This window comes from Atractosteus spatula, unplaced genomic scaffold (genome assembly GCF_055471065.1).
Source record: "Atractosteus spatula isolate fAtrSpa1 unplaced genomic scaffold, fAtrSpa1.hap1 Scaffold_73, whole genome shotgun sequence".
NCBI lineage: Eukaryota > Metazoa > Chordata > Actinopteri > Semionotiformes > Lepisosteidae > Atractosteus > Atractosteus spatula.
This window is the reverse complement of record NW_028296905.1, coordinates 115,344-140,000: the sequence shown is the minus strand read 5'-3', so window position 1 is coordinate 140,000 and position 24,657 is coordinate 115,344. Positions and strand designations below refer to the sequence as shown.

The 24,657-nt window shown below is 43.0% G+C and overlaps 4 non-coding genes and 3 pseudogenes across 4 annotated transcripts; all 7 read left to right on the top strand.

Moving 5' to 3' along the window:
• Positions 1–313: 313 nt before the first annotated feature.
• On the top strand, positions 314–432 carry LOC148805365 (5S ribosomal RNA). Its single transcript, XR_016090366.1, has one exon. It is a non-coding gene; the product is annotated as a 5S ribosomal RNA (ribosomal RNA).
• Positions 433–967: 535 nt separating this feature from the next.
• LOC148805364 (5S ribosomal RNA) lies at positions 968–1,086 on the top strand (annotated as a pseudogene).
• A 537-nt stretch (positions 1,087–1,623) lies between these two features.
• LOC148805363 (5S ribosomal RNA) lies at positions 1,624–1,742 on the top strand (annotated as a pseudogene).
• A 537-nt stretch (positions 1,743–2,279) lies between these two features.
• Positions 2,280–2,398, top strand: LOC148805362 (5S ribosomal RNA; annotated as a pseudogene).
• A 15,189-nt stretch (positions 2,399–17,587) lies between these two features.
• Positions 17,588–17,669, top strand: trnal-aag (transfer RNA leucine (anticodon AAG)). The gene has a single exon. It is a non-coding gene; the product is annotated as a tRNA-Leu (tRNA).
• Positions 17,670–20,433: 2,764 nt separating this feature from the next.
• Positions 20,434–20,515, top strand: trnal-aag (transfer RNA leucine (anticodon AAG)). The gene has a single exon. It is a non-coding gene; the product is annotated as a tRNA-Leu (tRNA).
• Positions 20,516–23,279: 2,764 nt separating this feature from the next.
• On the top strand, positions 23,280–23,361 carry trnal-aag (transfer RNA leucine (anticodon AAG)). The gene has a single exon. It is a non-coding gene; the product is annotated as a tRNA-Leu (tRNA).
• Positions 23,362–24,657: the final 1,296 nt, after the last annotated feature.

The window sequence follows — 24,657 nt, the reverse complement described above, 5'->3', positions numbered from 1 at the left end:
AGACTTGTTCGGCTTGCGTTCGGGGAGTCGCGTTTTTCAGAATTGTATTGAGATCGTTTTCCACAGAGCTCAGATGTCAAAGCACAGCAGCAGCTCTCCACAGCGATCCTCTATAGCGCCCTTTCTCCCGCAGCTCCGTCCTCATTGGAAGGAAGCAAGAGTGAAAGGCTGAAGTGAAATAGAGCGGGGACGAAGGCAGTGAAGAGAGAGAACGTGGGAAGAAGAGAAAAACGCAAGGGAAATAAAGCAGCGTCGTAAAAGAGGTGACGGAGCTGTCCTCTCTATAAGAAGGGTGCCAGCGAGCCTTGCACTCGCTTACGGCCACACCGCCTTGAGCACGCCTGATCTCGTCTGATCTCGGAAGCTAAACAGGGATGGGCCTGGTTAGTACTTGGATGGGAGACCGCCTGGGAATACTAGGTGCTGTAAGCTTTTAAGCGCAGGAGGCGCCCTATCCCCGCTCGCTCGCTCATTCCCCTGTTCACACGTGCAGTGCGGCTTGTCCGTCTGTTTATTTGTCAGCTTTGGCGAGACACGGGTGCTTGTGTATTCGCGTGAGCGTTTTTTATTCTGATCGTGAACAGTTTTACAAGTCCGCAAAGGATCGAGGAAAGGTTTATCGCCAGCTGAAAAGAGATACAGCGCTTCGGCTGTGGAGACTTGTTCGGCTGGCGTTCGGGGAGTCGCGTTTTTCAGAATTGTATTGAGATCGTTTTCCACAGAGCTCAGATGTCAAAGCACAGCAGCAGCTCTCCACAGCGATCCTCTATAGCGCCCTTTCTCCTGCAGCTCCGTCCTCATTGGAAGGAAGCAAGAGTGAAAGGCTGAAGTGAAATAGAGCGGGGACGAAGGTAGTTAAGAGAGAACGTGGGAAGAAGAGAAAAACGCAAGGGAAATAAAGCAGCGTCGTAAAAGAGGTGACGGAGCTGTCCTCTCTATAAGAAGGGTGCCAGCGAGCCTTGCACTCGCTTACGGCCACACCCCGTTGAGCACGCCTGATCTCGTCTGATCTCGGAAGCTAAACAGGGACGGGCCTGGTTAGTACTTGGATGGGAGACCGCCTGGGAATACCAGGTGCTGTAAGCTTTTAAGCGCAGGAGGCGCCGTATCCCCGCTCGCTCGCTCATTCCCCTGTTCACACGTGCAGTGCGGCTTGTCCGTCTGTTTATTTGTCAGCTTTGGCGAGACACGGGTGCTTGTGTATTAGCGTGAGCGTTTTTTATTCTGATCGTGAACAGTTTTACAAGTCCGCAAAGGATCGAGGAAAGGTTTATCGCCAGCTGAAAAGAGACACAGCGCTTCGGCTGTGGAGACTTGTTCGGCTGGCGTTCGGGGAGTCGCGTTTTTCAGAATTGTATTGAGATCGTTTTCCACAGAGCTCAGATGTCAAAGCACAGCAGCAGCTCTCCACAGCGATCCTCTATAGCGCCCTTTCTCCCGCAGCTCCGTCCTCATTGGAAGGAAGCAAGAGTGAAAGGCTGAAGTGAAATAGAGCGGGGACGAAGGCAGTGAAGAGAGAGAACGTGGGAAGAAGAGAAAAACGCAAGGGAAATAAAGCAGCGTCGTAAAAGAGGTGACGGAGCTGTCCTCTCTATAAGAAGGGTGCCAGCGAGCCTGGCACTCGCTTACGGCCACACCCCCTTGAGCACGCCTGATCTCGTCTGATGTCGGAAGCTAAACAGGGACGGGCCTGGTTAGTACTTGGATGGGAGACCGCCTGGGAATACCAGGTGCTGTAAGCTTTTAAGCGCAGGAGGTGCCCTATCCCCACTCGCTCGCTCATTCCCCTGTTCACACGTGCAGTGCGGCTTGTCCGTCTGTTTATTTGTCAGCTTTGGCGAGACACGGGTGCTTGTGTATTAGCGTGAGCGTTTTTTATTCTGATCGTGAACAGTTTTACAAGTCCGCAAAGGATCGAGGAAAGGTTTATCGCCAGCTGAAAAGAGACACAGCGCTTCGGCTGTGGAGACTTGTTCGGCTGGCGTTCGGGGAGTCGCGTTTTTCAGAATTGTATTGAGATCGTTTTCCACAGAGCTCAGATGTCAAAGCACAGCAGCAGCTCTCCACAGCGATCCTCTATAGCGCCCTTTCTCCCGCAGCTCCGTCCTCATTGGAAGGAAGCAAGAGTGAAAGGCTGAAGTGAAATAGAGCGGGGACGAAGGCAGTGAAGAGAGAGAACGTGGGAAGAAGAGAAAAACGCAAGGGAAATAAAGCAGCGTCGTAAAAGAGGTGACGGAGCTGTCCTCTCTATAAGAAGGGTGCCAGCGAGCCTTGCACTTGCTTACGGCCACACCCCCTTGAGCACGCCTGATTTCGTCTGATGTCGGAAGCTAAACAGGGACGGGCCTGGTTAGTACTTGGATGGGAGACCGCCTTGGAATACCAGGTGCTGTAAGCTTTTAAGCGCAGGAGGCGCCCTATCCCCGCTCGCTCGCTCATTCCCCTGTTCACACGTGCAGTGCGGCGTGTCCGTCTGTTTATTTGTCAGCTTTGGCGAGACACGGGTGCTTGTGTATTAGCGTGAGCGTTTTTTATTCTGATCGTGAACAGTTTTACAAGTCCGCAAAGGATCGAGGAAAGGTTTATCGCCAGCTGAAAGGAGACACAGCGCTTCGGCTGTGGAGACTTGTTCGGCTGGCGTTCGGGGAGTCGCGTTTTTCAGAATTGTATTGAGATCGTTTTCCACAGAGCTCAGATGTCAAAGCACAGCAGCAGCTCTCCACAGCGATCCTCTATAGCGCCCTTTCTCCCGCAGCTCCGTCCTCATTGGAAGGAAGCAAGAGTGAAAGGCTGAAGTGAAATAGAGCGGGGACAAAGGCAGTGAAGAGAGAGAACGTGGGAAGAAGAGAAGAACGCAAGGGAAATAAAGCAGCGTCATAAAAGAGGTGACGGAGCTGTCCTCTCTATAAGAAGGGTGCCAGCGAGCTTTGCACTTGCTTACGGCCGCCCAATCATCTCTTATCGCTGACCACCACATAAGCTTCTTTTTCACAGCTCCCTCACACTCAGCACCTTCCCCTGCAATAGCACTCGCTGCATCACTGGCAAATACATATCTAACGACATTCAGGGCATCACAGGACAGTTCCAGATAACCCTGACAACATCCTGTATCTCATTTACTGTATCTCTTGCAAAAAATGCCCAGCTATCTACATTTGGGAAACCGAAAGGAGACTAGGAGAATGCTTCAGAGAACATATTAGGGCTGGGAAGGTTAAAGATTTCTCCAAGCCCATAGTTTTTCTTTTCACCTCAAATAGCCAGGATCTCTCAATGACTGACTTATTTTAATGTAATCTTCTCTATTCTCTTGCAGGTTTTGACTTCACACCTTTCTTCACCTCTCTCCATTTTGCACTTCCTGTGTGGCCTCTCTGCTGCTCCTGCCTCCTCCCCTCTCCCAGCTTTTGTTCTTCTGTGCTATTTAATCTTTGTAATCTGCCTTGTCTTTCTCACACCTGAAGAAGGCTTCACAGCCGAAACATTGAGTTTTCTCTCTTCTCTTTTCAGTATGGAATAAACCTATTACTTGTTCCTTTGCAGACTACACATGCTGACATAGTTTAGTTCAGGTGGGTAGCTGCTTCAATATACATTTGTAAATGTCAATTTAAAACTGTAAAAATAGTAAGATTGTAACTCCACTTTAAAACGTGGCAAGAAATAGACACATGGGAGGCTACACCCTGGAAAGGACATCAGTCCATCCCAGGGCAAAGATATAAAAAATAAACATATAGGCAGCACATATCAAGCCTTACAAGAAATCATTAACAGCCTCAACACACACCACAGGTCCATTAAACTCAAATACACCAAGCATGGTAGCCTGATAGACTTCCTAGACACCACCACATACAAGGTTTCTTCCTTCAACAACACAGACAAACTGGACATCAAGGTATTTTTCAAAGACACATTCACACGGCTTACTGCACAAGGATAGCTTCCACCCAAAACATACTTTAAAAGGACTGGTAAAATCACAACTCCTACACTTCCACAAAATCTGTACACAACAACAAGACTTTGAGGAAGCCAAATACACACTCTTCCAAGCTTTATGCCAGAGAAGATACACACAAAGTTTCCTCAAAAATGTGGTACAAACATTTCTAAATAGAAAAACTCCAGATGACAGAAAAATACCCCTCAACACATCATATTCTCAACTCAGCATAAAAAACAACCAAAAACCATGATATTAGAAAACACAAACATACTAAGGGAGCACAAAATCATATCTGCACACAGAAAAAAACAAAAACCTTCAGCATTAATTAGTCCAAAGCAAGCTAAAACCTGTACAAAACAGATCATATACACCAAGAGCCAAACATTTCATAACAGAAAACAATGATCCAAAACAAAGAAACTAAAGAAATCTTCCAGTTGCAAAGGGCACTCTCAGAAAACATCAATAACGCCATCTACAGCATCCAGTGCAAAAAGTGCGGGGTGACCTATGTGGGGGGAACGGGTAACTCCATCCGAACCCAGCTGACACAACACAGGTACATCAGGAACCACGGGACTGGAAAGCAACCCCAACTGGACAGAGATAGAAACAAAGAAAAAGGAAAGGGAGTGGATCAAAAGACTTAATACTATCTTTACACAAGACCTGAACATCAGAAAAACCGGGAGGGTTTTAGTCGTTGGAAGGAGAGTGCTCTCCTTGTCCCAGATGGTCCCCTCTCGGATAAAATCTGGGAGAAGGAGCTTTGTTCCCCTCTCCTAACTAGCCAGATCCTACAGGGACTGGAACTCTTCACCATACTAACACGCAACAAACAGAAGAATAACTGAAACCAATCAGCTATGGAAACTCACACAGCTTGCACAGTCCTACTAGGGAGGAAAACAAAAGACCCTGATTGCCTATTGAGATGTTAATGGTCCATGCATAATCCCCACCAGGGAAAGCAGAAACCCATTCACCAACTGAAACTGCACCTACTCATACAGAAAGGTACAGAAGGAACACAGACCATAGGATACAAACTAGCCCCCTAAGAGGAACTACAACACACTGCCCCTTACAAAACAGGATAAAAACAGGCCAGCATGGACACAGTGTTCCAGAACAATGCCTGAAGAAGACCCAGGCAAAAACATACCGACACACAGAAAGGCAAGATTGTCTTCCTATGGAGCCACAGATTCTACAGAGGTAAAGCTGCCTAACAGTGGAAACCTAACGGTGTCAACGAAGCTTTAGGCATTTAAATGGTAAGTATGGATCAATCCAGAGTTGACAACGCACGCAACCGTACGGTCACCCTCCACACTGCCTACACAACAAACATGTCAAACAGACAGGATACCTTCCAACAAGGAACCAGGATCATCTACAAAATGATCCAAACAGTCCACCATTTACAAAACACAGCAGTTTTATTGGACGGGAGAACCGAGCACCCGCCAGCCTACGACGGAAGACCGAGGAACTCATAAAACCTGCCAAGCCACCCAAACTCACATATTTGAAGCTGGTAAGCAATGCCAAAAATTGGCTTCACACCACACTGCAGATCCTCGAAGAGCAAAATCTGTCATACAACTAGAGGATCTTGAGCTTCCCCACTGGGAGGAAGCTTTCACACTTGCTTCCAACTGATCAAAGAAACATTATGGGAGGAAATTGCAGAACACCACCTTTGGACCCTACAGTACACAAGCTATCAATACTGGGTTAGGGAAGGACACTCGGGCAGATCAAATTATCACACCAGTTTTTAAATTCTACAACGACTTCTACTGGAAAGACTGCGAACAAGACCAAGTAAGAGTTAAGTTGTTTTATAAAGTCATTATTTTAGAGCAAGGTATAATTCTGATAAAAATACAATAAACAATATGGTGAAGCTATTGGAGAGAAAATTAAGGCTCGGTTAAGAAACTGAAACAGTCTTGACTTGTTCCTTTACACAAAAGTTATTTATTTTCAAAAGAGACCCATGAGAATTCATCTGGTGTGCAAGACCTGCCTGAAGACATTTGACCAGTTTCCTCTTCACCTAAAGAGGGTGTGTATGAAATGAGCCTCAGCAGAGGAGATCAGCAAGGTCCTTCTCCAGGCCAGGAAGGACTTGTTGAATCACCTGAGGAATGGGCAGGTCGGGGATTACAAGAGCATAGGGCTCATGTGTGGTGAGAATGTGAGACTGGCAGAGTCCATGGGTCCATGGACTGTTTTATGTGGAATCCTGAAGACACATCAGCAAGGTAAGATATTTATAATTTATAAGGGTTCTTCTGTTTCATTTCTAACCTTTACCTTTATGTAAGGGTATGTTAAAATGATATACCAGTGGTCCAGATGCCCTGAGCAAGAGGCTGCTGTCAGGGAGGAAGAGATGCCAGAGACTGAAGTGGAAGAGGAAGGGGAAGATGTGAGTTCTGGAGAACTTTCTATTTTTTCCAAATGTATCTTTTGTTTTATACTTGTATTCTAGTTTGTCTTAGAAGTAAAAATGTTTAAATGTGTATTTTGTATTCCTACTGTCCCCCCAGTTCTTAAAAGCCATCAGCAGGCTCTCAGGAAGACGGTGACCCAGGCTGGACTGGACAGAACGCACTCCCTGGATGCTCCTCACCTGACTGGGTTTAAACAGGACCTTACCAAGGATCTTGGAGTGGCAGATTGCTCTCAGGAGGTATTTATTTTTAAAGGCATTTAAAATTGAGCAGTGATATTTCCATAGCACATGTTTTTACTCCTTAGCTTAAAATTCACCCATGTGAAATCTCAGCCATAAACATAGTGACTCTACATTTGTCAGGTAGAAAATGTTTCCAGATTCCTGTTTTTATGGATCCATCTGCATCTTCCTTAAACTTTGTAAAGGGCCTATCCAAAACAACAATTATTTTAACCAAATGAAGACCACTGGACTGTCTCACCAAATCATTGCTAATTATATTAGGAACATAAACCATTTTCCGGGCTACATCCTAAATGATATCGGTGTGAAAGTAGAGGATCCCAGCCTGGCTAACCTCATCATCAACTTCCAAAGTATCCTAAAGGATATTCAGAAGAAGAACAGTAAGAATGTTGCCAAGAGATTACTAAAAATAGGTCATTTTCATTTTAAAACTTCTTTTAGTTGTACTTTTAATTTGAATACAAAAAAAGTTGATGAGTATTAATTTCTCCCACAGATATAGACAGTTGCAGAGTCCAGAACCAAGTACGAAGGATTGCTGGAAGGTGCTGATGGTTGCAAAGAGAGATGTGTTGCACAGACTGGGCAAGACATCACCTTGCCTGAGCAGCTTCTTGTACTGTATTACCTGCAGGCCTTTCTCCAGCTGAAGCACCTGTAGCACCCAGGGGTGGTAAAGAACATGACAGTAAGAATACTTTCATACAACAAAAGTAAGAAATTACATATATAGGATTTTTACAGTTTGGTGTATTCATTTTTATTTTCTCGCTATTACAGGTTGAGGAATGGGTGCAAAGAAAGTGTTGTTTCAACAAGTGGGCACAAAAATGGTCATAATTCCTGTTAAAGAGCACAAAACCTCAAACAACAGCTGGCTTCCTTTGCATTGAGTGAAGAAGAGGAACATGCAAGTTGATGGCTACATTGATATACCCATCCACTCAATTCAGGGTTGTGGTAGAACTGGAACCATCCTGGCAAGCTGTGGATGCAAAGTACTGTATCACCCATAATGTGACACCAGTCCATCACAGGACTCACTCACACCATGGCCAGTTTTCATAGAAGCCAATTAAAATCCATGTTAATACCGAACAAAAGACCTCCACCTGCATAGCTCCAATCATGTACAGTATTTAAGAAAATCTGGAATGTACCTTAATTGCATTTTATTTGTGTTTTATCAGCCGTTTCATCTTTACTTCACTAAACTGCGCTGTAATGCCCAGGTCAGCAGCTGTGAAAGGAGAGGGAGAAGATGGACTGGTCAGCCAATGTATCAACAGTGTCTGAAGTGCTTGAGAAGTGGAAGCCCAACACAGGACTGCCACCAAATGGCATGCAAATTAAAAAGTTGATAAAGTATCAAATCTGGGAAGGCCTGAGCATCACTGACGATCCTGTGAAGGAGAAGAAGTTTGTGACTTCCAGGTGTTTCCAGAAGGGAGAGGTGGTGTGTGATTACAACGGCAAGGTCATCACAAAGACAACTGCTGAAGCTCACAGATGACAGAGGGAGACATGAGATGTCTTTTCTTTTCAGATGAACCTGCACAAAAACTGTGCATTGATGCTCGTGAAAAACACTGAGCCTGCCTCCCGGATAAGGAGGCAAATCGGAAGATGGATAAATCCATCAAAGAGAAAAGACAATGTAAGGGCTGTAAGAAAGTCATTTATAATCAACGAACAGCCTGTCATAATTCTGTCTGTGACAAAAAGGGACATTGTTGAGGGGAGAAGAGCTCCTCTGTGATTACAGCATTTCCAGGAAATAATTTCAAGGTGAAGGACAAGCTCTGGAGTGGTTGGTTCACTGACCATTTCCAAAAAAGGGACTAAGTAAGTATATTAAAGTGCATATTTTGAAGATATTCATTTTCTTGTACCTTGGAATTAATGTAAAAATTATATTCGTGTTAATGTCTTGAAAATAGCATTTCTCATTCTCATCAGCAAGGATATAAGGAAGGGATATGGGACTGCTAAAAAGATACATGATTTTCAGAAGAGTATAGAAGGCAGATAACTATCCCACTCAATTGTTACTGCAAAGAAATGCCACAGTGTAAACAAAAAGGTGAACCATTCTTGAAATTTATTGACAGAATCTGAATAGCACGGCATTCCCAGACCAGGCACTGGAGTTTCCTGCAGCGTTAGATGGGTAGTCTCTTGGTAAGAGAGAGATCGACAGAGTACTGGACTTCATGAACGACACCTTTCCAATTCATCGAGAACAGAGCCCACAAGATCTAGAGTCTAGAGAACAATTTCTTACAATATTAGTGGTAGTTTCTGAATAGGTTAAGGACAACATAGTTGTAGAGCTATCTTGCAACTTCTTAAAAGTTGTAAAAGTGATTACCATATTGCCAGTGGTTTATATTTAAAACCTAAAGATTTTAAATTGAATCTTTCTTAAACAAAGGACATTTTTCACAGGAACAGCAGCCTAAATCAGTTGATGACTGTAAATATGACAAGCTTGTGATAAATTGTAAAGTGCAAAACAAAGTTGTATTGTTTTGGTTTTGTCTTCAACATCATATTAATAGGCATGTTATTTTTAGAGCAGCTGCCTGCCATTCACCACCAGCCAAGATGCCACGAGGTACATGAAATGACCCAGAAGTACTTAATGATACAGAGAAGAGCATATGGGGGGAAAAAAAAGAAGACAAGAAATATCCATTAACACGTGCATCTAGAAGCCAGAAGACGGGTGATGATCAGCATTTCAAAAGCAGACACTGGAGGTTGAATTCAAGTTTTAACAGTGATTGTCTATGTTTGGCTTCAACACAAATCATATTAATATGCTCACATTATTAATTTGTACAAAGTCCCCAATATTCATTACAGGCGATGTTCCCAGGAGTACACACGACCCAGCCAGAACGTGGCTAGCTGACGTGCAGTGGACCTCAGGGAAAGAACTCTTGCCCACACGGATGTCTCTGCTCTGAAAACCACTGGATAAAGGTATATGGCGGTCTGTTCTCAGCTGTTGATTTTGTGAAAAATATTGAATATGAAAGATTGAAGTGTCACTATTCAATGAAGTTCAGACATAAGTATTATGTTGAGAAGCTAGATCTGTTCTACTAATAGCTTTAGTACCTTAATATTGTACTGTTTGCTCTGGTTTTCAGACATCAGTCCAAGATCATTGGTGGGTTAATTGATTTCTGGTAAGATTGGCCCCACGTGTGAGTGTGTGTTTACATTTCTATCTGGCATCCTCAAAAGATGGTTTTGTTTCCTTTTCTTAATTGCTCTTGATTACTAGAGTTTATTTGGCATGATACATTTGTGATAAATGCTTTTTCTTTGTGAATAGTCTTATTTTAATCTACATAATGTCAATGAGTTAGTACCTTAAAGAACAAGCAGTAAAAGAAATGACATTTCAGGTTTATTAGCTAAAGTTACTGAGATTCCTTTACAGCGCAGAGACCCATCTTTAATATGCTGTGTGTGCTCATAATGGACTTGAAATTTGTTTTTGTCACAATGTAAAGGTATAATAAATAGATAATATACTCTATTTATCAAGACTTGACTATTTTAATTCCATACTTCCATTGACTGCTTTGGAATGCATTCCTTACAATTTTCCTAAATAATCATTGTCTCACAGTGTAGACCTGGGTGACATAACAGGGGTCAGGGCTGTGTTTTACTGAAGGTTTGTGTAGACTGGCCATTGTCTATGTGAGACTGTGGGATCACTAGGGGTTCCCCCCCCCAACACCTGTAACATTGTCAAGTGGTATAATTACCTACAAAAGCTAAAGTTTCCTCCATTAAGGGGTCACTATTTGTCAGTCACTATCAGTCCGGGACACTCTATGCTAGATTGGACTGTTGTCTTTGGAAGATGGGGTCACAGGTGATGAAATAGACCACAGTGGCAGTCCTGCCTAGCTGTTATATCACTGACAGACTCACCCACACATTGAGAAGAGAGCACTGGTTTCTGTGCAGAAAGCAGAACAACTCACTTTAACTGGTCAATTAGGTCTAATGAGTTTTATTGCCCTTGACATCTAACTTACTCCAGCCCCCCTTGTGGAAACAACCCCTAATTACTGTTCATGAGCTCCTGGCCACACTTGTTCCCAGTGGAACCAACCTGGAGCAGCAGAACAGAGGTTTTTGTTTCTTTAAGTTGTCTGTTGTTGTAAAACAAGTCATCCCTTACGAATAAAAACTCTCCCTCTAGTCTGGTTGCTATCTCCTTTATTTGCCCCATATTCCCAGGGCAAAGCAGCTGAGTAATCAAAAGCTGAACTGCAAGGAGCTGAATTTCACACTGGGTTACAACAGACCCTGGTGGGAGAATGGGCAGGAGAGGGCCGGTTGTGCTCCTGAACTAGTCCCCTCCTCTCCTACTCTCGTATTTGCATCACAGTCTATAAACTCCAGCCCTATTGCTTTTCTTCCAGTTCATTTTTTTTAATACAGCTCGTGAATTATGTATACTCTTGTGAAGTATCAAGAAAGCACTCTTATCTTTATTCCCGACGGTCTAGCACAGTAACCACAACTCCAATAACTTTAACTAGAGGAAGAAACCCAGCTTCTGCTCAAAAGGAAAAAAAACATTGAAATCATAAATCTCCAACACTGGCTGGAGACTCTGTGTGTCCGTGCTCAGCGGTTATATAGGACAGAACTCAGCGCGCAGCAGGTGCGGCTCATTGCTCTACGCTCCCCGTGCGGAATGCGCGTCTCCTCCTTCCAGACTCGTAACACCGCTGCATACATCCCTCTTAAATCCCAGAAACACAGAAACTCCGGGGTGTTTCTGTGAGTCAGTACTGGGTTTCTCTGTTCAAGGTTACAAGCAGAAACAAATAAAGCGCTGAAAGCAGGAAGTTATTTCTGCTCGTAGGCATAAACGTGTAAAAATAAATTTTCTGATTACTAAACCCCTAATAAAATCCATCTAAGTCTCCCTTTCGTTCCCAATGCACATAACTGAATATAAACCAGTCAAGTTCAGGTACTTTTCTGATGTACAGTATCTGAATAGTTCTGGCGCGGCTGTTGTAACAAAGATACTTACGAACTTTTTTTTCATAAGAGCTCTTGCCGTTTTTAAAATGAATATTTTTTTGAATTCGCTAAATCACACGAAACACCAGCATCACTTATCGTAAGCATCTGACCAATTACATTCCTGAATGTTAAACCCATTTAGCATTTATTTTTAACTTGTTTTTTTTTAAATTACACACCTGTTAACTTAGTCCGGATCGCGGTCACCGAGGACCACTCCTGTCTCCCCAGATGACACTTATTATTTTTAAGATAAACGCGAGATAAACAACGTTTGTTTGAAACCGCTCCACAAATTTTCTCACATGCACGTATTCTCAAATATCACCACAACAAAATCATAAAGTTTGTTTCCACAGACATGACACTATTATGCAATAAACCAATAAATTAATGAACTAGCAGAATCCCAATAAAAACACCCGATCACCTGGCCAGCCCAGCATGTCAGTATCATACATTTTTACCAACAAAACCGCAAAAGCAAAAACCAGCATATATATATCCCATGTTTTTACCTTATTCTGGAGCATGATATATATCCAAAATAACCCAGACTAGTTTATCTCAAGAGCTAGAGACTAGTAAACGTTACTGATTACGTAGTAAATGTTTGAAGAACGAGCGCCAGAAATAAGGCGATTTGACTGGTAAAAACCGCTGTCATTCTTTGTATTTTCAGCCACCCTTAGGGGGTGAGACTTCCTCTAGACGCTTCAGGCTGCATTTTTAGCTGTCAATCATTGACTCAGAAGGGATAATCAATCAGTTTTTTATCAGTTTCTTATCAGTGCTCCTTTTTTTCACACCAGAAGGCAACTCTGAGGTTTTTTTCATTGCATAACAGCAGGTAAAGGCTCTCTAGCAGTGTCTTAAGGTTTTTATAGCAATTGCAATGGTTTTTATTCTTATTATTTTCAATATTTTTATGATTTTTTATTATACTGTAGGTGTGAAATTTCATTCCAGGTCCAGTCTTCACAAAACATGATGTAGAATTTTTTCTAATTGATCAATTTGTCCCAAATTTTTATCCAAGCTAGTAGCCACCTAGAACAAGGTTTTCAAATCATTCCCAGGCCCTTGACATGCATATAGTTGAAAACTCTGACCTCTGAAGACCGAAAAAAAATGTTCGCCAGCTGTTTTTTTTGTTTTTTTTTCATATGTTTGTCTGCTGAGTGGACACATTAAGAAATATAAGAAATTTGACTATTCACACTCAAAGCCAAGGGGGTTAGCTTCAATTTAAGACCTGAACCAGGCTCCTGCTATGTTCTGCTGCAGAGATATAACAAATGTTTAAGGGGGAGGAAATTCCAGGCGGACATTGGCTAAATATGTCACTGGTAGTAAAAGGTTAAGTATTCTTGCCATTTTTAGCATATTGTAAGTGGATTTTTTGCAAACATTTTATTTTTTAAATCACATGAAACACAATCAACCCATTGTAACTTCACATTGATAATTCCTGAGCTTTATAACTGTGTATTATTTCTTTGTACCTTGTTTTAATATTTTTTTTATTATTTTTGAATTTTACAGAGCTTTTTAATATATTGTGAGCATTTTAGTGTCATTTTAAAATAGGACTATCAATGCTCCTGACTTTTAAACCTGTATTTATTCTGACATTATTCTCTCCACCTGCAGATGAGGGAGGTATTTGATTTTTAATTTGTTGATTTGGGGGGAAAATATACATTCATTTCCTTGTATGTATCACCAGTGGGAAACTTGGCATTTTTGGATGAATTGCAATCTTTACTGCAAGGCCTTCAGACTGATATAGAAATGACTGGAGATTTAAATGACACATTTGATAAATCAGACAGGAACAGCATAACATCTAAAATGGCAGAACCCTCTAAAGTACTGAAAAATTTCCGGCACATTCATAATAAATAAAATTTATTTAACTTAAAGCATAAAATTTGCTTTAAAAAGAAAACCACAATTTGTACGATATCATATTTCAATATCGACGTTCAGATGAAGAATTTGAGGATTTGAATATCAATGGAGAGTACATTGATTTTGGGACAATGTTTGCATCTGAATAATCCTTCCTCCTGGAAAGAAGGGAAAAAAAAAGTTTTGAGTCTCAGTCTTCAGGATCCCCCCCAAAAAACGTGCAAATATGTTTCCGATGTATTTTGGATAAAGATATAACTCTCATAGAAGATACATTTTATCAGTTGAATGCAGTCGATACTTTCGACTTTTTATATGATGATAGGACCTACATTTAGGGCTCAGTACTGATAACACTGCTGCTATTGATGGAGTAGAAATAATCAATAGCTGGCAAGTACTGGCAGTTTTTTTTCTGAGGCAAGAAGTCCTAGAACACCTCCTATAAAAATGTTAAGATTCAGAGCAAGAAATATTTTTCCACCTCACCTAATGCTATTGCATTAACGAGGCTGAAGTTGGCTTCTTATTCGCCAGCTGCTGCTTTGCGTTTTTCGTTCCGTCTTAAATGCTGCTGCTGTGATGTTATGTCGTCTTTCGCCTGTAGATGGCTCTCTACAGTCTTTTTTAAAAATACTTATCCGGATGTATTACTGTACATTTCCTCAGTAAAGGGGAATATGTAAGTAGAGACTGTCCAAATTGCATTTTTGTATGAAACACATTTCAGAAACACAACTCACAATAAAACAAACTGGCATGTTATACCAGGAGTAAATAAGACAAAGGCAAAACGTAAATTCACTGGCACTTTCTGCATATTTTCCACAACCTTGCCTTCTGATCATAAAAAGTCTCAAACTCTTGCATTTTACAAAGAAATTTTAATATAGCAGTTTTAAATGGGACATTTAGAACATGGCATATGAGACTATATGGTTAACTGAGGATGAGCAGAGGGTGATCGAACCTACCTCCTGGTTATAAAAATGTCTAAAAATTCTGACACAGATGTGTGAGAGACAATGGAAAAGACTATCAAAATCCTGAACTTCAGGACATTGTACTGTACCGTTTTTTAAATACGACCCTCTGAACATGGCATGAGAGAATACATTGTCAAATGGTCAATGCAATGTTTGCTAAATTGCTAGGGCCCTCCCTTCTTATTTTAAAATCGTCTCATATTTCTGACATCAAGGTGTGAGACACAATATAACAGACTGTCAAAATCCTGAACTTCAGGACATTTTATGATACCATTTTAAAAATATGACCCTCTGAGCATGGCATGTGAGAAAATGGCATGTAAGAATGCATTGGGAAAAGGTGAATGCAATTTCTGCTGAATGGCTATGGCCCTCCCTCCTGATTACAAACTCGTCTCACAATTCTGACACTGAGGTGTGAGACACAATGTAACAGACACTATTAAATTGTGAAGTACAAGAGATTATACTGTTACGTTTTTTTTAATATTGACCCTCTGGCATGTGAGGACTTGTAGTCAACAAAATAGCACACATTCTGCCAATTTGCTTTGTCCCTCCTTCCTCGTTACCAAAACATCTTAGTATACCGACACTAAGGTAAATGTCTCTAAATCCAGAAGTTAAGTTGTCAAAGTATATCGGAGTCAACCGATATTGATCAGGTTCTGCTGATGCCGAGCCCGCAGCCTTCACCATAAGGTCCAATTCCCCAAGCCTACTGACCTTATATGTCCATCCCTTCTCGTCAAAATTCGTATTTTCACAGGGTACCCTTCAGAAATTGCAGTATAGAATGAAAAAACTCCAATTGATCTGTTGGCGATTTTCCTTTAAAAACAAATGATTCTCCAGAAATTTTACGGAGTGTATCACTTACACTGAGACCGAGAAGTGTTAAGCTGTACATGAGTCTTTGTGGCTCGGTTGTTAACCAAAAGGGTGGTGGTTTGAGACCATCCAGGGATGCTATGAGCCTTTTAATGAACACACCCTCTTCACTTCATTTCTCCACGGCCGGTCTTGTACCGCAATCAAATACAGAGCCCGTAGGGGGCAGTAAGCCCGCATATATAGCTCACTGTGTATATAATGAAGAAGCAGAGGTTAGTTTCTCATCTGCATGTTGCAGAGCCTTACGCAACTCGTACCAACAGCTGGGGTTTGATCCCTGCACGGGCGATTAGTTGAAAGACCATTGTAAATGACGTGTAACGGCTTTATCCAGCTGGCTTTTATGTTTCATCCTAAATTGCTATCTTGAAACCAAAATAATTAGAAATATGGAACACAACCGTTGTTCCCCAAGAAGGAAAGCTGTTTTACACTGACGTCACTCCTTTTTATTTAATCCAGATTTTAAAGACAACTCCGCCCTCAAAGGAAATCAAAGGAAAATGTTGTATTAGCACGAGCTGCACAGGCTCTGAATCAGACCATTTCAATTAGTCTGATCAGTGCAGGACAAGTTAATGTAGAATTATTGCTTTGTCTATCTCTTGTTTGTATATAAATGAATGTCTCTGAAAACTTAATGTTAGTTTTTAATTTAGTTTTAGTTTTACGATGTAGGTCATGCGTTGACATATGCACAAACACACGAAATGTCTCATTCCTGATTCAGCTCATGCTCCATAGGAGAGAAAAGATTCCTCCTGTTTCTCGTACAACCATATCAGAACAGAAGCCCGTGTCACCCAGCTCTGATTCAAGATTGAGTCGCATCTTCAACATTTTGTTTTTGTTTCTGATCATTATTTTCTTTAGTTATGATCAATATTGAACTTTTTCTAAATAAAACAAAAATAATCAAACATGCAGGTAGATTTTTTTTAAAAGTATTAGGAGTTGACAGGGCGCTCCTTCGGAATAGTCGTCAGAAAATGTGAGAAAAGGAAAGTTACGTAAACTCTCACACACAGCATTAAAGATTGGAATCTGATCATAAAAAACTAGCTGTCTCCCCGTCGGTAATCAAACCCCAGTTTCCCGCGTGACAGGCAGGGACACAAACAACTTTACTAACTAGGAGCGTTTGCTAGCTATTAGGAGGCATTTACTCTTAATTATGTAACTGTTTTGGGTTTCGACTTTAATTTTCCCAATACCAGTTTTTTACAAAAGTAAAGGCACACGGCATATGTGTGCCACATCACGTCCGAGTTTAGTGACAACTACCTCAGAGATTGTAAGCTGGGTAGTTTCAGATCAGATCACTTTTTTTTTATCAAAGGTTCAAGCAAACCCGAATACTTTTGCAAGAGACATTTCAGAATCCCTGTCAAATCCAGTACGATTGCTGGATCCTTCGAATTCGACTGAACTATAGCACAGATCTGCAGTCCACCATTAGAATACTGTGGGTGCGTTGTATAAGCCACATGGCCAAAATAGTTCTAAAACAGGAGATGCATCCTCGTTTAGGAATGTGGTATAAAGTGAAATGGTCTGGGAAGAGTCCTACGTTTGAACAGTTCAAAATAGACGTAAAGGGGTATTTACGGACTCTTTCGAAATGTAAGAACAAGCTGTGCGGACCTTATCTTTATTTACCTTGTGTAATCGTTTTTCATAAAGTGTAATTGTATTATAGCATGTGCCCCTGATGATTTTCTTGATACGTTATATGTGCTCTTGTTTGTATTGTATGTAGTTTTGTTGTTCAAATAAAACGTAAAAGACACAACTTTCCGGATGCGGCTGCTGTAAAGATAAAATGACATCAAGGGTGCTGTACGCAGAGGTCTGAAACCTGCTCCACAGAAGATCTTTATCCAGAGGTGTTAAAGAAGTCGAGATCTCGCCATGAGAGGGGAAGCATCTCAGAAAAAGCAGGTGCAGTCGGTTCCACGGTCATAACGCCACTAAGTCGGGCGACAAGAGCAAAACCCACCCGACCTCCTCCGAGCAAGTAACAAGACAAAGAGACAGCGCACAGCGGGTAGCGTGGCCGAGCGGTCTAAGGTGCTGGATTAAGGCTCCAGTCTCTCCGGGGGCGTGGGTTCGAATCCCACCGCTGCCAGGTGCTTCTGTCGCCACCTCCTTTCAGCTGACTTCAGACCAAAGGGAGGAAACTGCTTTTTGGCAGTCTCTCGAGAAACTAAGCAGTGTTTAAAGATACTTTCTCAGCTTGACATCAAGGCACAAAACAAAAACCTTCTTGCGTCCTCTCAACCCAAAAGCGCTTTGCCACTTTTTGCGTTATGCAGGGAACGACGTCTGCCCAGATCACTTTTGTGTCAATGCAAATCGTAGTGTGCCCTCCGTTTTAATGTTGGCTGTGCTGGCGTGCCGCTTCTGTCTGTGAAACTTGAATGTTCTGCTTCTTCACACCGAATCGTTGGCGGGGGTTGAGCTTGTTAAATCTTTGCGCATAGCGCTCCTTTGGAAGTACTTTGTCCAAGTTCAAAAGCGATCGTGGGATTTACTTCATGCGTTCAAGAAGCATGCCTCGCACGACAGATTTAAATGGGGAATGGAGCCTGCTTCTTGCTGTTTTTCCTGTGGTTGCAGTTACAAAGTTGATCGTGCTTTCACATTCTGTTAACAGTATTCACTGGCTGAGCTTTATCAGTTGGTTCGTAAAGGAATCTCTGCTTCAGTTCCAGAAAAGTCATCTGTAGTGTGTTTTTTTCCGTGCCCATGGCAGTCTTTTAAAGCTGGTAGTAATGGCGGCGAAGTTAATTTTTTATCCTCTTTAAAAGAATAAGGACGGGCTGGGGCGAGCTCCATTTGCCACTCTTTCAGCTAACCGCCAAACTCGCGAACTGATTACACTGCAGAGCCACAGGCGCCTCGCTTTTCTCCATTCTCTGGGTTAGGGTGAAAAAAAAACACTGCTGGTATTAGCTGGCCTGTTGGGAGTACCTCTTCTTCACTGATAAGCAAGATTTGTGTTTCATCTTTCGCAAGCTGTATAGATTTCTTTCAAAACAAGTTGTTCCAGAAAGGAAACGATAACTTGCATTCACCTGAATTAAAAGGCATGGGATTTGCCCGTAAGGATAAATTCTGTACAGTAAGACAGGAAGAAAGGCACCGCTGGGAATCGGACCCAGGATCTCCTGTTTACTAGGCAGGCGCTTTAGCCAACTAAGCCACGGCGCCGGCAAAGGGCCGTCCTTTGACAGCCACTTGGACACGTCTCAACTGCTCTGAGACATCTGCGTTCGGTGTGCACCGAGCCTGCTCGCCTTGCAAGTTGCCTCATTTACATGCGATAGCTCCACCACTAAGAGAAAGGATGAGAAATGGCTTTTATCTGGCACTTTTCATGTCAGAGGATCTCAATCTGCTTTCCGTGTACAAGAGGATGTCCAACTCATGTAGCTAAAGACGTAGACGACAGTGCTCCACTGAAATCTTGATCTCACAACCCTCGGCATGACTCCGCTGTGTTCTGCTTTAGACAAAGGGGGGAAAAGACTTCTTTCATCACACGTTTTGCACTGTTTACGGTGTTTGCAGTGCTCTTTCTTAAATGAAAACCAGGAATCGGCACCATATGAGGTGAGACTAGATAATATTGGAACAAGTAGCCTCGCCATTCCATGCGTGACGTGAGCAAAGTGTAATTCCTGTCTTTATAGTGTGCTTGTTAGAGACTTAGCTGGCACCCAGAGCGCTTTAAATCCGGGAGTCAGCAGTCCAAGACAAGAGAGCTTCCTTCGTCTATGTTTTTTGCGTGAAGGGGGGAAACCATGCGTGTGCTGCAAACGATCTTAGTATCGAAGTGCCGTCCCACATAACGGATCCGAACAATCTGCTTTACAGAGGAGCACTGCCGGAGCTTATTGTGGCAAACTGAAGACCAGGCCGACCTCTTCTGTGACTCTTGAACACTGAATCTCAAGGTTGTGAATTCAAGCTCCACGCTGGCGGGAAATTCCATAGGTAATGATCACATTTTCTTGCATGCTAATCAAAAGAAATATTAGGAAACTTTTCCCGATACCAGTTTTTTACAAAAGTAAAGGCACACGGCATATGTGTGCCACATCACGTCCGAGTTTAGTGACAGCTACCTCAGAGATTGTAAGCTGGGTAGTTTCAGATCAGATCACTTTTTTTTTATCAAAGGTTCAAGCAAACCCGAATACTTTTGCAAGAGACATTTCAGAATCCCTGTCAAATCCAGTACGATTGCTGGATCCTTCGAATTCGACTGAACTATAGCACAGATCTGCAGTCCACCATTAGAATACTGTGGGTGCGTTGTATAAGCCACATGGCCAAAATAGTTCTAAAACAGGAGATGCATCCTCGTTTAGGAATGTGGTATAAAGTGAAATGGTCTGGGAAGAGTCCTACGTTTGAACAGTTCAAAATAGACGTAAAGGGGTATTTACGGACTCTTTCGAAATGTAAGAACAAGCTGTGCGGACCTTATCTTTATTTACCTTGTGTAATCGTTTTTCATAAAGTGTAATTGTATTATAGCATGTGCCCCTGATGATTTTCTTGATACGTTATATGTGCTCTTGTTTGTATTGTATGTAGTTTTGTTGTTCAAATAAAACGTAAAAGACACAACTTTCCGGATGCGGCTGCTGTAAAGATAAAATGACATCAAGGGTGCTGTACGCAGAGGTCTGAAACCTGCTCCACAGAAGATCTTTATCCAGAGGTGTTAAAGAAGTCGAGATCTCGCCATGAGAGGGGAAGCATCTCAGAAAAAGCAGGTGCAGTCGGTTCCACGGTCATAACGCCACTAAGTCGGGCGACAAGAGCAAAACCCACCCGACCTCCTCCGACCAAGTAACAAGACAAAGAGACAGCGCACAGCGGGTAGCGTGGCCGAGCGGTCTAAGGTGCTGGATTAAGGCTCCAGTCTCTCGGGGGGCGTGGGTTCGAATCCCACCGCTGCCAGGTGCTTCTGTCGCCACCTCCTTTCAGCTGACTTCAGACGAAAGGGAGGGAACTGCTTTTTGGCAGTCTCTCGAGAAACTAAGCAGTGTTTAAAGATACTTTCTCAGCTTGACATCAAGGCACAAAACAAAAACCTTCTTGCGTCCTCTCAACCCAAAAGCGCTTTGCCACTTTTTGCGTTATGCAGGGAACGACGTCTGCCCAGATCACTTTTGTGTCAATGCAAATCGTAGTGTGCCCTCCGTTTTAATGTTGGCTGTGCTGGCGTGCCGCTTCTGTCTGTGAAACTTGAATGTTCTGCTTCTTCACACCGAATCGTTGGCGGGGGTTGAGCTTGTTAAATCTTTGCGCATAGCGCTCCTTTGGAAGTACTTTGTCCAAGTTCAAAAGCGATCGTGGGATTTACTTCATGCGTTCAAGAAGCATGCCTCGCACGACAGATTTAAATGGGGAATGGAGCCTGCTTCTTGCTGTTTTTCCTGTGGTTGCAGTTACAAAGTTGATCGTGCTTTCACATTCTGTTAACAGTATTCACTGGCTGAGCTTTATCAGTTGGTTCGTAAAGGAATCTCTGCTTCAGTTCCAGAAAAGTCATCTGTAGTGTGTTTTTTTCCGTGCCCATGGCAGTCTTTTAAAGCTGGTAGTAATGGCGGCGAAGTTAATTTTTTATCCTCTTTAAAAGAATAAGGACGGGCTGGGGCGAGCTCCATTTGCCACTCTTTCAGCTAACCGCCAAACTCGCGAACTGATTACACTGCAGAGCCACAGGCGCCTCGCTTTTCTCCATTCTCTGGGTTAGGGTGAAAAAAAAACACTGCTGGTATTAGCTGGCCTGTTGGGAGTACCTCTTCTTCACTGATAAGCAAGATTTGTGTTTCATCTTTCGCAAGCTGTATAGATTTCTTTCAAAACAAGTTGTTCCAGAAAGGAAACGATAACTTGCATTCACCTGAATTAAAAGGCATGGGATTTGCCCGTAAGGATAAATTCTGTACAGTAAGACAGGAAGAAAGGCACCGCTGGGAATCGGACCCAGGATCTCCTGTTTACTAGGCAGGCGCTTTAGCCAACTAAGCCACGGCGCCGGCAAAGGGCCGTCCTTTGACAGCCACTTGGACACGTCTCAACTGCTCTGAGACATCTGCGTTCGGTGTGCACCGAGCCTGCTCGCCTTGCAAGTTGCCTCATTTACATGCGATAGCTCCACCACTAAGAGAAAGGATGAGAAATGGCTTTTATCTGGCACTTTTCATGTCAGAGGATCTCAATCTGCTTTCCGTGTACAAGAGGATGTCCAACTCATGTAGCTAAAGACGTAGACGACAGTGCTCCACTGAAATCTTGATCTCACAACCCTCGGCATGACTCCGCTGTGTTCTGCTTTAGACAAAGGGGGGAAAAGACTTCTTTCATCACACGTTTTGCACTGTTTACGGTGTTTGCAGTGCTCTTTCTTAAATGAAAACCAGGAATCGGCACCATATGAGGTGAGACTAGATAATATTGGAACAAGTAGCCTCGCCATTCCATGCGTGACGTGAGCAAAGTGTAATTCCTGTCTTTATAGTGTGCTTGTTAGAGACTTAGCTGGCACCCAGAGCGCTTTAAATCCGGGAGTCAGCAGTCCAAGACAAGAGAGCTTCCTTCGTCTATGTTTTTTGCGTGAAGGGGGGAAACCATGCGTGTGCTGCAAACGATCTTAGTATCGAAGTGCCGTCCCACATAACGGATCCGAACAATCTGCTTTACAGAGGAGCACTGCCGGAGCTTATTGTGGCAAACTGAAGACCAGGCCGACCTCTTCTGTGACTCTTGAACACTGAATCTCAAGGTTGTGAATTCAAGCTCCACGCTGGCGGGAAATTCCATAGGTAATGATCACATTTTCTTGCATGCTAATCAAAAGAAATATTAGGAAACTTTTCCCGATACCAGTTTTTTACAAAAGTAAAGGCACACGGCATATGTGTGCCACATCACGTCCGAGTTTAGTGACAACTACCTCAGAGATTGTAAGCTGGGTAGTTTCAGATCAGATCACTTTTTTTTTATCAAAGGTTCAAGCAAACCCGAATACTTTTGCAAGAGACATTTCAGAATCCCTGTCAAATCCAGTACGATTGCTGGATCCTTCGAATTCGACTGAACTATAGCACAGATCTGCAGTCCACCATTAGAATACTGTGGGTGCGTTGTATAAGCCCCATGGCCAAAATAGTTCTAAAACAGGAGATGCATCCTCGTTTAGGAATGTGGTATAAAGTGAAATGGTCTGGGAAGAGTCCTACGTTTGAACAGTTCAAAATAGACGTAAAGGGGTATTTACGGACTCTTTCGAAATGTAAGAACAAGCTGTGCGGACCTTATCTTTATTTACCTTGTGTAATCGTTTTTCATAAAGTGTAATTGTATTATAGCATGTGCCCCTGATGATTTTCTTGATACGTTATATGTGCTCTTGTTTGTATTGTATGTAGTTTTGTTGTTCAAATAAAACGTAAAAGACACAACTTTCCGGATGCGGCTGCTGTAAAGATAAAATGACATCAAGGGTGCTGTACGCAGAGGTCTGAAACCTGCTCCACAGAAGATCTTTATCCAGTGGTGTTAAAGAAGTCGAGATCTCGCCATGAGAGGGGAAGCATCTCAGAAAAAGCAGGTGCAGTCGGTTCCACGGTCATAACGCCACTAAGTCGGGCGACAAGAGCAAAACCCACCCGACCTCCTCCGAGCAAGTAACAAGACAAAGAGACAGCGCACAGCAGGTAGCGTGGCCGAGCGGTCTAAGGCGCTGGATTAAGGCTCCAGTCTCTCGTGGGGCGTGGGTTCGAATCCCACCGCTGCCAGGGGCTTCTGTCGCCACCTCCTTTCAGCTGACTTCAGACCAAAGGGAGGGAACTGCTTTTTGGCAGTCTCTCGAGAAACTAAGCAAAGTGTTTAAAGATACTTTCTCAGCTTGACATCAAGGCACAAAACAAAAACCTTCTTGTGTCCTCTCAACCCAAAAGTGCTTTGCCACTTTTTGCGTTATGCAGGGAACGACGTCTGCCCAGATCACTTTTGTGTCAATGCAAATCGTAGTGTGCCCTCCGTTTTAATGTTGGCTGTGCTGGCGTGCCGCTTCTGTCTGTGAAACTTGAATGTTCTGCTTCTTCACACCGAATCGTTGGCGGGGGTTGAGCTTGTTAAATCTTTGCGCATAGCGCTCCTTTGGAAGTACTTTGTCCAAGTTCAAAAGCGATCCTGGGATTTACTTCATGCGTTCAAGAAGCATGCCTCGCACGACAGATTTAAATGGGGAATGGAGCCTGCTTCTTGCTGTTTTTCCTGTGGTTGCAGTTACAAAGTTGATCGTGCTTTCACATTCTGTTAACAGTATTCACTGGCTGAGCTTTATCAGTTGGTTCGTAAAGGAATCTCTGCTTCGGTTCCAGAAAAGTCATCTGTAGTGTGTTTTTTTCCGTGCCCATGGCAGTCTTTTAAAGCTGGTAGTAATGGCGGCGAAGTTAATTTTTTATCCTCTTTAAAAGAATAAGGACGGGCTGGGGCGAGCTCCAGTTGCCACTCTTTCAGCTAACCGCCGAACTCGCGAACTGATTACACTGCAGAGCCACAGGCGCCTCGCTTTTCTCCATTCTCTGGGTTAGGGTGAAAAAAAAAACACTGCTGGTATTAGCTGGCCTGCTGGGAGTACCTCTTCTTCACTGATAAGCAAGATTTGTGTTTCATCTTTCGCAAGCTGTATAGATTTCTTTCAAAACAAGTTGTTCCAGAAAGGAAACGAACACTTGCATTCACCTGAATTAAAAGGCATGGGATTTGCCCATAAGGATAAATTCTGTACAGTAAGACAGGAAGAAAGGCACCGCTGAGAATCGGACCCAGGATCTCCTGTTTACTAGACAGGCGCTTTAGCCAACTAAGCCACGGCGCCGGCAAAGGGCCATCCTTTGACAGCCACTTGGACATGTCTCAACTGCTCTGAGACATCTGCGTTCGGTGTGCACCGAGCCTGCTCGCCTTGCAAGTTGCCTCATTTACATGCGATAGCTCCACCACTAAGAGAAAGGATGAGAAATGGCTTTTATCTGGCACTTTTCATGTCAGAGGATCTCAATCTGCTTTCCGTGTACAAGAGGATG